This window comes from Petaurus breviceps, unplaced genomic scaffold, assembly GCF_028583685.1.
Source record: "Petaurus breviceps papuanus isolate PSGF00001 unplaced genomic scaffold, PetGlider_PUasm1.0 79, whole genome shotgun sequence".
Lineage (NCBI taxonomy): Eukaryota > Metazoa > Chordata > Mammalia > Diprotodontia > Petauridae > Petaurus > Petaurus breviceps.
The window spans coordinates 33,875,174-33,886,795 of record NW_027186523.1 but is presented as its reverse complement, the minus strand read 5'-3'; the positions used below and the strand labels follow the sequence as shown (position 1 = coordinate 33,886,795).

Below are 11,622 nucleotides of genomic sequence, written 5' to 3'. Positions count from 1 at the left end.
TCAAAAGTCAAATAATTGGCTGGCAATATGATCAAGCAGAGGAAGCACAAACAAACTATAAAATCTTTTTTTAGAAACACAAAGGATCAAAGCATGGAATGGGAGGAAGACAACAAATTCAGAACTCCTGCATCAAAAGCTTCTGAGAAAAATATGAATTGGTTACAGGCCATGGAGGAGCTCAAGAAGGATTCTGAAAATCAAGTAAGAGAAGTGGAGGGAAAACTGAGAAGTGAAATAAGAATGATGCAAGAAAAATCATGAAAAGTGAGGCAACAGCCTGCTAAAGAAGACCCCCCAAAATACTGAAGAAAATAACAGCTTAAACAATAGATTAACCCAAATGACAAAAGAAGCCCAAAAACCCAATAAGGAGAAGAATGCCTTAAAAAAACAAATTTGCCACATAGAAAAGGAAGTTTAAAAACTCACTGAAGAGAATAATTCCTTCAAAATTAGATTGGAGCAAATGGAAGCTAATGACTTTATGAGAAATCAAGATGCTATAAAAAAGATATAAAGAAATGAAAAAAATAGAAGGCAGTGTGAAATATCTCACTGGAAAAACCACTGGCCTGGAAAATAAATCCAGGAGAGATAATTTAAAAATTATTGGACTACCTGAAAGCCATGATCAAAAAAAGAGTCTAGGCAACATCTTTCAAGAAATTATCAAGCAAAATTGTCCTGATATTCTAGAACTAGAGGGCAAAATAGAAATTGAAAGAATTCACTAAGTGCCTCTTGAAAAAGATCCCCAAAAGAAAACACCTAGGAATATCATAGACAAATTCCAGAGTTCCCAGGTCAAGGAGAAAATATTGCAAGCAGTCAGGAAGAAACAATTTGAGTATTGTGGAAACACAATTAGGATAACACAAGACCTAGCAGCTTCTATGTTAAGGGATAGAAGGGTTTGGAATATTATATTCCAGAGGTCAAAGGAGCTAGGACTAAAACCAAGAATCACTTACCCAGCAAAACTGAGTATAATGCTTTAGGGGGAAATATGGTCATTCAATGAAATAGAGAATTTTCAAGCATTCTTGATGAAAAAACCTTGATGAAAAAACCATCATTCTTGATGAACAGAAAATTTGACTTTCAAATACTTATTAAAGTTGAACTATTTACATTCCTACATGGAAAAATGATAATTGTAACTCATAAGACTTTTCTCAGTATGAGGATATTTGAAGGGAATATGTGTGTGTGTGTGTGTGTGTGTGTGTGTATAGGAGGGTATATGGGTGTATAAATATATATGTGATTGTGTGCATATGTACGTACATGTATACATAGAGGGCACAGGATGAGTTGAATATGAAGAGATGATATATAAAAAAATAAAATTAAGAGGTGAGAGAGGAATTTATTGGGAGAAGAAGAAAGGGAGAGATAGATTAGGGTAAATTATCTCATATAAAAGAGGCGAGAGAAACCTGTTACAATGGAGGAGAAGAGCAGGAAGGTAAAAGGGAATGGGTCAACCTTACTCTCATTGAATTTGGCTTAAGGAGGGAATAACATACACACTCAATTGGGTATCTTACCCTACAGGAAAATAGGAGGGAAGGGGATAAGAGGGGGGATGATAGAAGGGAGGGAAGATTGGGGGAGAGAGTAGTTAGAAGCAAACACTTTTGAAGACGGACAGGGTCAAAGGAGAAAATAAAATAAGTGGGGGGGGGTGGGATAGTACGGAGGGACTTATAGTTAGTCTTTTACAATATACCTACTATCAAATGTTTTGTGTAACTACACATTTACAACCTATATTGAATTGCTTATCTTCCCAGTGGGGGTGGGTGAGGAAAACAGAAGGGAAAAAATATGGACCTCAAAGTTTTAAAAACTAATGTCTAAAAAAATTGCTTTTTTTTACATGCAACTGGGAAATAAGATGTACAGGCATTGGGGTATAGAAATTCATCTTGCCCTATTAGAAAGTTAGGGGGTGGGGAGATGAGGAAGGATATAAGAGATAAGATATTGGGGCAAGGGGTATTCAGTTGGCTTGCTATTTTGGGGTAAGGGGTAGGGGAAAGATGGGGAGTAAAATTTGTAACTCAAAATCTTGTGGAAATGAATGTTGAACACTAAAAATAAATAAATAAATTGGAAAAAAAAGATTATATGTAAAAGTATGTGCACACATTCCCCCCTCCCCAGAGCTTAGTTGTTAAATATTTATCAGCACACCCTTGCCTTGCTCTCTTACCGTTACTTGAGCTCAGAAGGAGTGTAGTACAAGGCTTAGGTCATGAGGTTCACACCAGGTTAGAGGCCTATTGCATTTAGGCTGCTGCTGCTAATTAGTATTTGTCTAATTTGTGAAGTGGTTTACTTCTTCAGCTGAGGGAAAGGGATCACTACAGAGATTTCAAGGAGGTGGGTCTTGAAGAAAGTAAGGGATTTCCAATTCCAGAAAGATGGTATTAGCAAAGATATGGAAATAAGAAAGGGCAGGCTAAAAAAGGAGAGTGGGAAGTGGAATAAGGAAAAGTTCAGTCCAATTTGTCTGGAACACAGACTAAGGAAAGTGAAGTAGTACAAGATAAAGCTAAAGAGACAGCTTAGAGAAAGGTTGTAGAGGGCCTTGAATGTCAGGATTAAGAATTTGTGTTTTACCTTATAGGCAATGAATGGAGAGTGCAGCTAGGTGGCACAATGGATAGGGTGCTGGGCCTGGAGTCAGGAGGATCCCAGTTCAAATTTAGCTTCAGAAACTGACTAGCTGTGTGACCCTAGTCAAGTCACTTAACCCTGTTCGCCTCAGTTTCTCCATCTAGAAAATGAGTTGCAGAAGAAAATGGCAAACCACTCCAGTTTCTTTGCCAAGAAAACACTGAAAGAAGTCACCTACAGTGAGACAGAGGTGAAATGATTCTACAATAACAACTGTAACAACAACAAATGAATGGAGAGCCACTGAAGGTTTTTTGAATGACACATTCAAATGATGGGAGCAGGATGAAAAGATGGATTGAAGAGGCAATAGACTAGAAGAGAAGAGAATGGGACCAACCAGGGTACAGATTATCATAATAGGCTAAATTTATTTGAGTAGGAAGGTGACACCAGTAGACTTAAGCTTGAGGAAAATCATATTGGCAGTTGAGGGGTGGATGGATTGGAAAAGGAAGAGATTTGAGTCAAGCAGAACAGTTTGGAGGCTATTGCAGTAGCTCAGGGATAGGTAGGAAGGTGACGAAGGCTAGTACTAGTGAGGGGGGGTGACTGTACTGGAAAGATGTCATATAGGGTGCAATGGCAAGAGGACAAAGGAAGAGAATCACTGGTACAACTTCTTAAAGAAGAGTAGCTATGTACAGTAGAATGCCATCATAACATGGATTTGATTGCATAGCATGGGCCATGGTACGTTCCTTGTGTATTCAGTTATCGACTGATAAAAATCAGTATTTAATGTGGGAGTTCATCTGATTTCCAACCTAGGTATTCTTTTTTTTTTTTAATTAAAAAAATTTGTGTGTGTGTGTTTTGGAGGGCAATTGGGGTTGACTCACCCAAGGTCACATGGCTAGTAAGTGTTAACTGTTTGAGGTCAGATTTGAACTCAGGTCCTCCTGACTCCAGGGCCAGTGCTCTATTCATTGCACCACCTAGAGACCCCCCAACCTAGGTATTGTAAAGTGTATTAATTACCCTTGAAATTCATATAACAACACAGCTGACAAGACAAGAAGAAGAGTAGCTGGGTCTATCTTTTTAGAATCTTCTAAGTGCTTAAAAAATAAATAAGAATCATTCATAATTAGCAAATTCATTGTTTTAATGCAAAAGCTACCGCTAAAATGAAGCCTGGAAACTGTTTATTAGTCTTCCCTCTAAAGCAGATTAAACATTTCCTGTGTTTATGCTGCTAATTGACTTAGCTAGTCTTTCTCCCCTCCCCATCTAGTGCTAAGGTATACTGTAGTCCAGTATTAGAATAATCACAACTTTTAAATTCATGGAACTAAAATTAATGAGGTTTTAGTGTATAAGTTTATTTAGATACATATTCTCAGGGATGGGCTTACAAGAGATCAAAACAATTGGTCTGTTTTTTTTAGTGAGGAAAGAAAAAAAAATCAAGCCACCCTTTTCCCTATTCCCAATTAGCTGCTTGTTCCATTTAAATAAGCATACATGAATTAATTACCATATGTAATTGAACTGCTTCTATAGCATACCTATGGTACAGTATTTAAATATGCTGGAACTAAAGAGAGAACAGGGGCCTGTACCGACATCGGGGAAGAGTAATTAAGAGATTCATTTACTGGAGTCCTGTTTAGACTTCTGAAAAATCTTACCATTTGTTTACTTTAATTAACCTCTTCTGCTTTCACTGAGTCCAATATTACCTATTTGTAAATTATTGAATTAATGACTGATGTGTTTGAATTTCACAACTGCTGTATATTTGAAATTTGTAGCAGGGACTTAGTCAACATTTTCAGTGCAAGGCACAAGATCTTAATTTGACAAATGATTATCCTTCACAATGAAAGGATAATCAGCACCCTAATTAATACATTACATTACTGACCTTCCCTGCAATGTTTGTCTTCCATTTCTTGTTGTAGAAGTTTAAAGCATTGGGATTTATTCCTTTTCCACCAGTTATTTGGTATGTGACCTTAGCCAATGAGTCTGTGGCTTTGTCATGGTATCTGTAAAGTGTGGATCCCCCTATCAGGAATTGATTTTGTAGGCACCTCCCAATGCTATTCAAAATGAAGATGAGATTTAGAAATGTATTGCTTGGTGCTCTGAAGCACAATTTAAATATGAGTCATTATCATGCATACATAAATAATTCAACATGTGTAAGTATGCCTTCCTCCACAACAGTGTGCCAGAGAGTGGGAACCCTTCTCCTCCCTCTGAGTCACAGGCAGACCCGCTGCTCTCATCCTCTGACTCACTAGATAAGTCATCTGTAGACTACACTTGCACAAGGTCAGGTAATCCCATTACCACACACATCCAGTGCCAGTCTGACCGCTACAATTTTGCTTCTCATTATGGGGGTGGCATCAGGAACCACTTAACTCATTCAAAATGAATATAGGTCCACTGATGGCTGGAAAGACCCTCTGCAACTGTCATGCCTTCCTCTGTACTTTTCCTAAAATACTCTTTGGCACTGGTACAGCCCTACGCTGGCTATTTCTTTTTCTCCTTATACATATTTCTTTGCTTCTCTTAAAGTACCATTTTGAAAATTTTAAACTTTGAATAGTTTTAAAAAATAGTCTTGGGGTGGTTGTGGTGGTCTGGATCTGAAACTTACTACTCCTTTGACCTTGGGCAAAGTTAAGCTCACTTGATCACAGTTTGCTCATCTTTAAACTAAAGACATTCAATGAGATAGCCTCAATAGGTAGGTGTTTTTAAGCTTTTTTTGTGTCTTGCTGGTAAAGGCTAAGGATCTCTTCTCAGAATCATACTTTTAAGTGTTCAAAATATATCTGCATGTGTACATATATACATATTTATAACATATATATTTGATTTCTTTAGAACACAATGTATTATATACTTATACATATTATATATATATCTACATATCTACAAAGGAACCCAATTGTATTGAAATAGTTTATCAATCTGTCATCTATCAATCATATTATCTGTCATCTGTCATTTATATAAGTATCATCTCTCTGTTATCTGTCTATCCATTTAGCTATGTATCTATGTATCTATCTATGTATCTGTGTATCTATATATTTATCTAAACATCAAGTTCATGGCCCCCAAGTTAAGATCCCAAGTTGGAAGGCCATTTGTAGATATATGATCCCATGAATTTTACCAGTGTAATCAAGTCCCAGGGTGGAAATTCCCTCCACTGTTGTAGAAAAGCAACTCAAGTGTCATTCATGGTTTTAGGGAATTGTCTGTTGCACCAAGAGGTTGGTAATTTGCCTGTGATCACTCACACACTGTGTGTCAGAAGCAGGACTTGTATGCCAGCCTTTCTGACTCCAAGACCAGCCTTCATCTACTATTTGAAGCCACGCTGCTTTGCATACAAACATTCTTATAAAGAAATCGGAGGATTTATACTCATTAATGACTTTCTCTAAACTTCCTCCATAAAGTTATTAAATATGAAAGGGTATCTTGGTTGGAAAAGAAATCTGACATGTATTGGAAAAAATAACTGATTCCCAGGTGTATATAACTCTAGGATATTCTACTTTTCTGTAAGATCTTAAGAACTTTTCCATAAGATCATCAATTTACCTTTTTTTTTTTTTGAGGGATTTTATTGGCAATGTTTATAGACCAAGCAGAAGTTGGGGCAGGGTGGGTAGGATGGCAAGTAGGGGAAGGGTAGAATTAAGTTGTAAAGTATAGTCTTGGGTTCAAAAGTTTCTTCTAAGTTATGAAGCACTGCTTCTTTCCTATTCCCTGCTTCTTAAGGTCTCTTCTGGTCCTGTCTCTTCTGAGGGACATGGGGAAGATAGAAACATGGTGTGGATATAAACAATAGTTGTGGGGTGACTAGAAATCAAAAATCAGGTCCAAGTGACTTCTCCATATATATACACATGGCCAGAGTGCTTAAATTTATCTTCTCAGGCCAAGGCCAGTTCCAGGAATACCCCTACTGCCTCAGTTGTTTGAACTGCATTGTAGAATCTGTTGAGCAGCAAAGAGTTTCCTACAGCTTGAGGTGTCCCCTGACTTCCCACTCATAGGGCAGTTCTCTTTGTTCTCCATCCCAGTAGATTGTCCTGAGAACTTCTTGAAATAATAGAGTCGACACACAGAGTGATATTTGTCAGCACCACCAATCACTTCAACCTCTTTCTCTGCCCCCAGTCTCTTAGTGTAAGCAGCTTCCCAGAAACACTCCATGCACACTGCTGTCAGTTTTACTACACTCTCTGCCAGTGGCACCAAGTTCAGGATATTCCCAAAAGCCTTCCTCTGAAAGGTCCCATCCAGTGCAGCTACAATCACAGTCTTCCCAGCATTTGCCATGGTCTCACTGAATTCCACAATATCTGGAAAAAACTGTCCCTCATAAATGCCAATGACAGTCACAGCCAGAGCATCCTGGGCCACATCCCAAAGCAAGCAGGCTGGGAGTGCTTCCATAGTGTTCCGGTCATGTGTGGAGAAACTTTTGCCGTATCTAGTGTCTTTGGCATACTTGATCATGAGGCACTTGTACTGAGCAATCTGGAATCTCCGGACTCTGCGCATGAGCTCTGTACTTTTCCCGGAGAACATGGACCCCAAGATCACCTGGATCTGCCCCCGGATCTTGCTGGGGGAGCCGGACAGCACGGTGGGCAGGTTAATGCAGCTCATCTTGAGTCTGGAGCGAGCAGAGTAGCGGAGTTACCTGGCCAGCTCAGCTGTATTCCCCTATCAATTTACTTTTACATAAGATCAGTTTGGAGCTGGAAATGACCTCAGAGTTCATTGAATCCAATCCCTTTACTTTACAGATAAGGAGACACAAGTCTAGAGAAGTTATGAGACTTAGCGAAGGCTACATGGATAGTAAGAGGGAGAGCCAGGATTCAAATCCAGGTCATCTAACTATGGATTCAGCACCCATGCTAATTCTTCATTCAGACTCTATATTTATCTTTTTTTTTTTTTTAATTTGGGGGGAGGGATAGGGTCTTCACTAGGCATCAGTGTAAAATTCTGGGTAGAGAGCTGGCCTCACAGTCTGGAAAACTTGGATTTGAATCCTCCCTCTGACACATACTGGCCATGGGACCCTGGGTAAGCCATTAACTTCTCCATTCCTGTGAAGACTCCATAATAAAAATGATCGCTACCATATTGTCCTTTAAAGTTTGTGAAGCATTACATATACATACATATATGTACATATGCACATACACATACACACAGATATATAGATATGCACACACACACATAATTTCAAGGCTTTAAGTTGTAGATGAGGTACTGTCCTGTACTGATAGAGAGCTCCCTATGGCAGTGAAATCAAGTTCCTAAACCAGGGATGGGGAACCTGCAACCTCAAGGCCACATGTGTAGGTCCTTGTGTAACCCTTTGATTGAATGCAAACTTCACAGAACAAATTTCTTCTGTAAAACTTGGACCCAGTCAAAAGGCCACACTCAAGGACCTAAAAGGCCACATGTGGCCTCGAGGCCACAGGTTCCCCACCCCTGTCCTAAACCTATCCTTCCCCCTGCCATCCCCAGTCTTTCCTGGAGTTTTAACTGACAATTGGAAAGAAAATAATTAAATAAATTAAAACAAAGCCCCCAAAGTTTTCTCAATGTATGTGTGTGCACACACACGTGTGTTTGGCTACCTGTTTTGGGCATCCCTGCAGTTGACTGAGCCCCTGTGAACTGTATTCCCACCAACACTGGGGAAGCTTCATTCTCTGTCATACTTCCCATTACCTCTAAGGTGTAGAAGAAGGTATCCCAGGTCATGTGGATGTCATAAAAAGAAAATGAGTGTTCCTTGAGAGTCAGTATTGTATAATAGAAAGAATCTTAATTTTTATGTCAAAGGACTTGAATTTGAATCCAATTCTAGCATTCATTAGCTGTGTGATTTTGGGTTAAATGACTTAATTTCTTTGGACCTCAGAGTCCTCATCTCTAAGATCAATGGATTGGAGTAGATCAGAAATTTTTAACTTGGTGTCTATGAATTTAAAAACAATGATACCTGTATTTAGTATAGTTGGTTTCCTCTGTAGTCTCATGTATTTTATTTTATGCATTTAAAACATGATTCTGAGAGGAGGAGCATGGGCTTCCCCAGATGGCCAAAGGAGTCCATGACATGAAAAATGTTGAGAACCCCTGCATATGATGAAACTTTCTGATCTAAATCCTCTTCCATTTATGTCCAACTCCCTTTTTTCTTTGACTGCGTATTCTCTTTCTTGGAATGCTTAGCTTTATTCTAAGGAAGTACTTAGATTTAAAACATAGAATTGCTAGAGAACAGAACAGAGGGGAAAAAAGTAGAAAGTCTTTTCTACTTTCAGTTTTTTTCTAGCCCATTTAACTCAATGGTATTATAAATCTAGAACTGAAAGGACCTCTGAAGTCATAATATCCAGGGTTCTCATTTTATAGGTAAGGAAACCAAAGCCCAAGGAGGCTAAATGGCTTACCCAAGGCCATAGGGGTGGTAAATGTTAAGAGGTCAGATTTGAATACAGATCTATTGACTCAAGAGCCACTGTTCTTTCCATTATACAGTCTCTTCTTTTCATCTTTTCTTTTAAAGACAATTTAACTAGACTATAAAGAATAATTTGAGATGTACCTTATCTGTAAAATGGGCATAACAACACCTTCACTACATATCTCATAACATTGTTGTGAGACTCAAATGAGATGATATATGAAAACTTTAAATGCCTATGTAAGTGTCATTTGTTGATTGATATTAAATAGGAAAAGAAGTATCCTAAAACCTATCAATAATGTTTGTTTAGTGAGAAGTACTTATTTTGAAACTTCAAAAGAAATATTACTGCTGCCCCCACCCCCACCCTTCAGCTGTTTTGGAAGAGACTGTAGGGACAAAGGGAATGGCTCTGGGTGGGGTGAGGCAAGTAAAAAAGGGAAACAAGAAGTCAGGATTTTAAATATCCTGCTAAAGACTCCTCCCCACCTCCTGCTACATTTCCTGACTTTGACAAATGATAGACACAGCTGGATAAGTTGATAAAATCATGTTTTAGAGTTGGCAGATGAAATCTGAAAATGTGTGTAGTATTTGGAAAGGCAATACTTACACTGAAGGGAAAAAATACCTTCCGTCGGCAAAAATGAAACTTAACCTAGCATCAAACTGTCAATGAAAGAGATCACAAAAGAGACTTAATTTCTAACACATGAACTTGACCTGGTAGGGGTATGGCTGATGAATATCCTTTCAAGACTTGCTAGTGTAGAAAGGAAAGAGAAACACTGTGATTTAGCATTGTGGGTGGAATCTATTAACCAATTTTGAATTGTCTGATTTCCCTGACCTTCCCTCCCTAATCTTCTCTCTAACTAGGGATATTGACACTTGGGTCCTATGAAAGTGGGCTCTAATTTAATTCTGGGAATTTATAAACCTATTGAATCTATGACCCTGACTAGATTAACCCAAAACTGGAAAAGTTTAATGAAGATGAATTAATCCAAGTCTATAATTAGGCAGGAGGAAACTACAGGTCTTTTAAATGATGTAATGGGACTTGTTTTGTACACTTTAATTAAATTAAAAAGTATTAATCAATACACCAACAAGCATTTATTAAGCATTGTGTTAGAGGCTAGTTATGATATAAAGGAGGAATAATGCACAGTCAGGACTTCCAGTCAATATGGCTGCCTACTGCAAGATTCTTTGTCAGGGAAAATAAAAACAAAGTTCCAGGGTGGACAGAAGACCCCAGGTTGGAGACCTTGGAAACCCCAAAGTATATAGTTCAATGAGCAATATCTAGTATCTAGTATCTAGGGGTTCTGAGATCCTAACAATATCCTGAGACTCCAGAGAGGACCCTGAAGATCCAGTGCTTTGAATTTCAAAGATCATGGGGGTCCTAACTTTGGGAGGTGGAAATTGGTACAGGAACTCAGGTGACTTAAAAGTGCAGCAAAGGGTGGAACCTGGAGCTGGGACAAAGCCCCCAATTCAGGAACTAAAGTTAGAGAGATTAGGAAAAGAAAAAAAAAAACACCTCCAATATAAAAATTGCTGTAGATTTAGGGTTCCCCTAAAAGAAGGAGATAATACCTTCATAACAACTACATTCAAAGACAAATTTAAAAATTTTTTTTTACAAGAACATGTAGTTCTTGTAAGAAGAAAAGCATAAGTAAAAAAAAAAAGAAATAATAGTTCTGGAAGAAAGAGTGGATGAAAATAAATAACTTAGAAGAAAAAGTGGTAAAATTTAACCAAGTAACAAGTTCCCTGGAAACCAGAGTAAACCAAATAGAAATCAATGCTTCTTTAAGATAACAAGATATATTAGGGCAAACTCAAAAATTGAAAAAAAAAATAGAGGAAAACATAAGATACTTGATATCTAAAATAAATGATGTGGGAAAAAGGTCAAAGACAGACCATTTAAGAATCATTATATCATCTTAAAACCATAATGAAAAAAATCATAGACGCTACATTTCAAGAAATCACAAATGAAAACTACCCAAATCTTTTAGAACTAGAGGATAAAATAAAAGTAATAGAATGCACCAATCATCTCTTGAAAGAAACTCCCCCCAAAAGAAGAATCCTAGTAATGTCATAGAAAAAATCCAGAGCTTCCATGTCAAAGAAATATACTGCAAACATCCAGAAAGAAACAGTTCAAGTACCAAGGAACCATAATTAGACACAAGATCTGGTAGTTTCTCTTGTTAATGAGAGGAGATCTTGGAATACAATATTCCCAAAATCAAAAGAGATAGGCTTACAACCAAGAATGGAACAAAACTGAGTATTACCCTACAGAGAAAATATAGGTTTTTTATGAAATAGAGGATTTTCAAACATTTCTGATGAAAAGGCTCAAGTTCAGTAGGAACTTTGAAATATAAACACAAAATCCAAGATAAATCTAGAAAGATAAA

General features: G+C 37.8%; 1 protein-coding gene and 1 pseudogene across 2 annotated transcripts in view; both read right to left on the bottom strand.

Annotated features, from left to right (window-relative positions):
- LOC138175904 (LHFPL tetraspan subfamily member 3 protein) overlaps window positions 1-11,622 on the bottom strand; it is a 733,753-nt gene that overhangs the window by 260,137 nt on the left and 461,994 nt on the right. The window lies entirely within an intron of this gene.
- Window positions 6,266-7,405, bottom strand: LOC138175905 (thymidine kinase, cytosolic pseudogene; annotated as a pseudogene).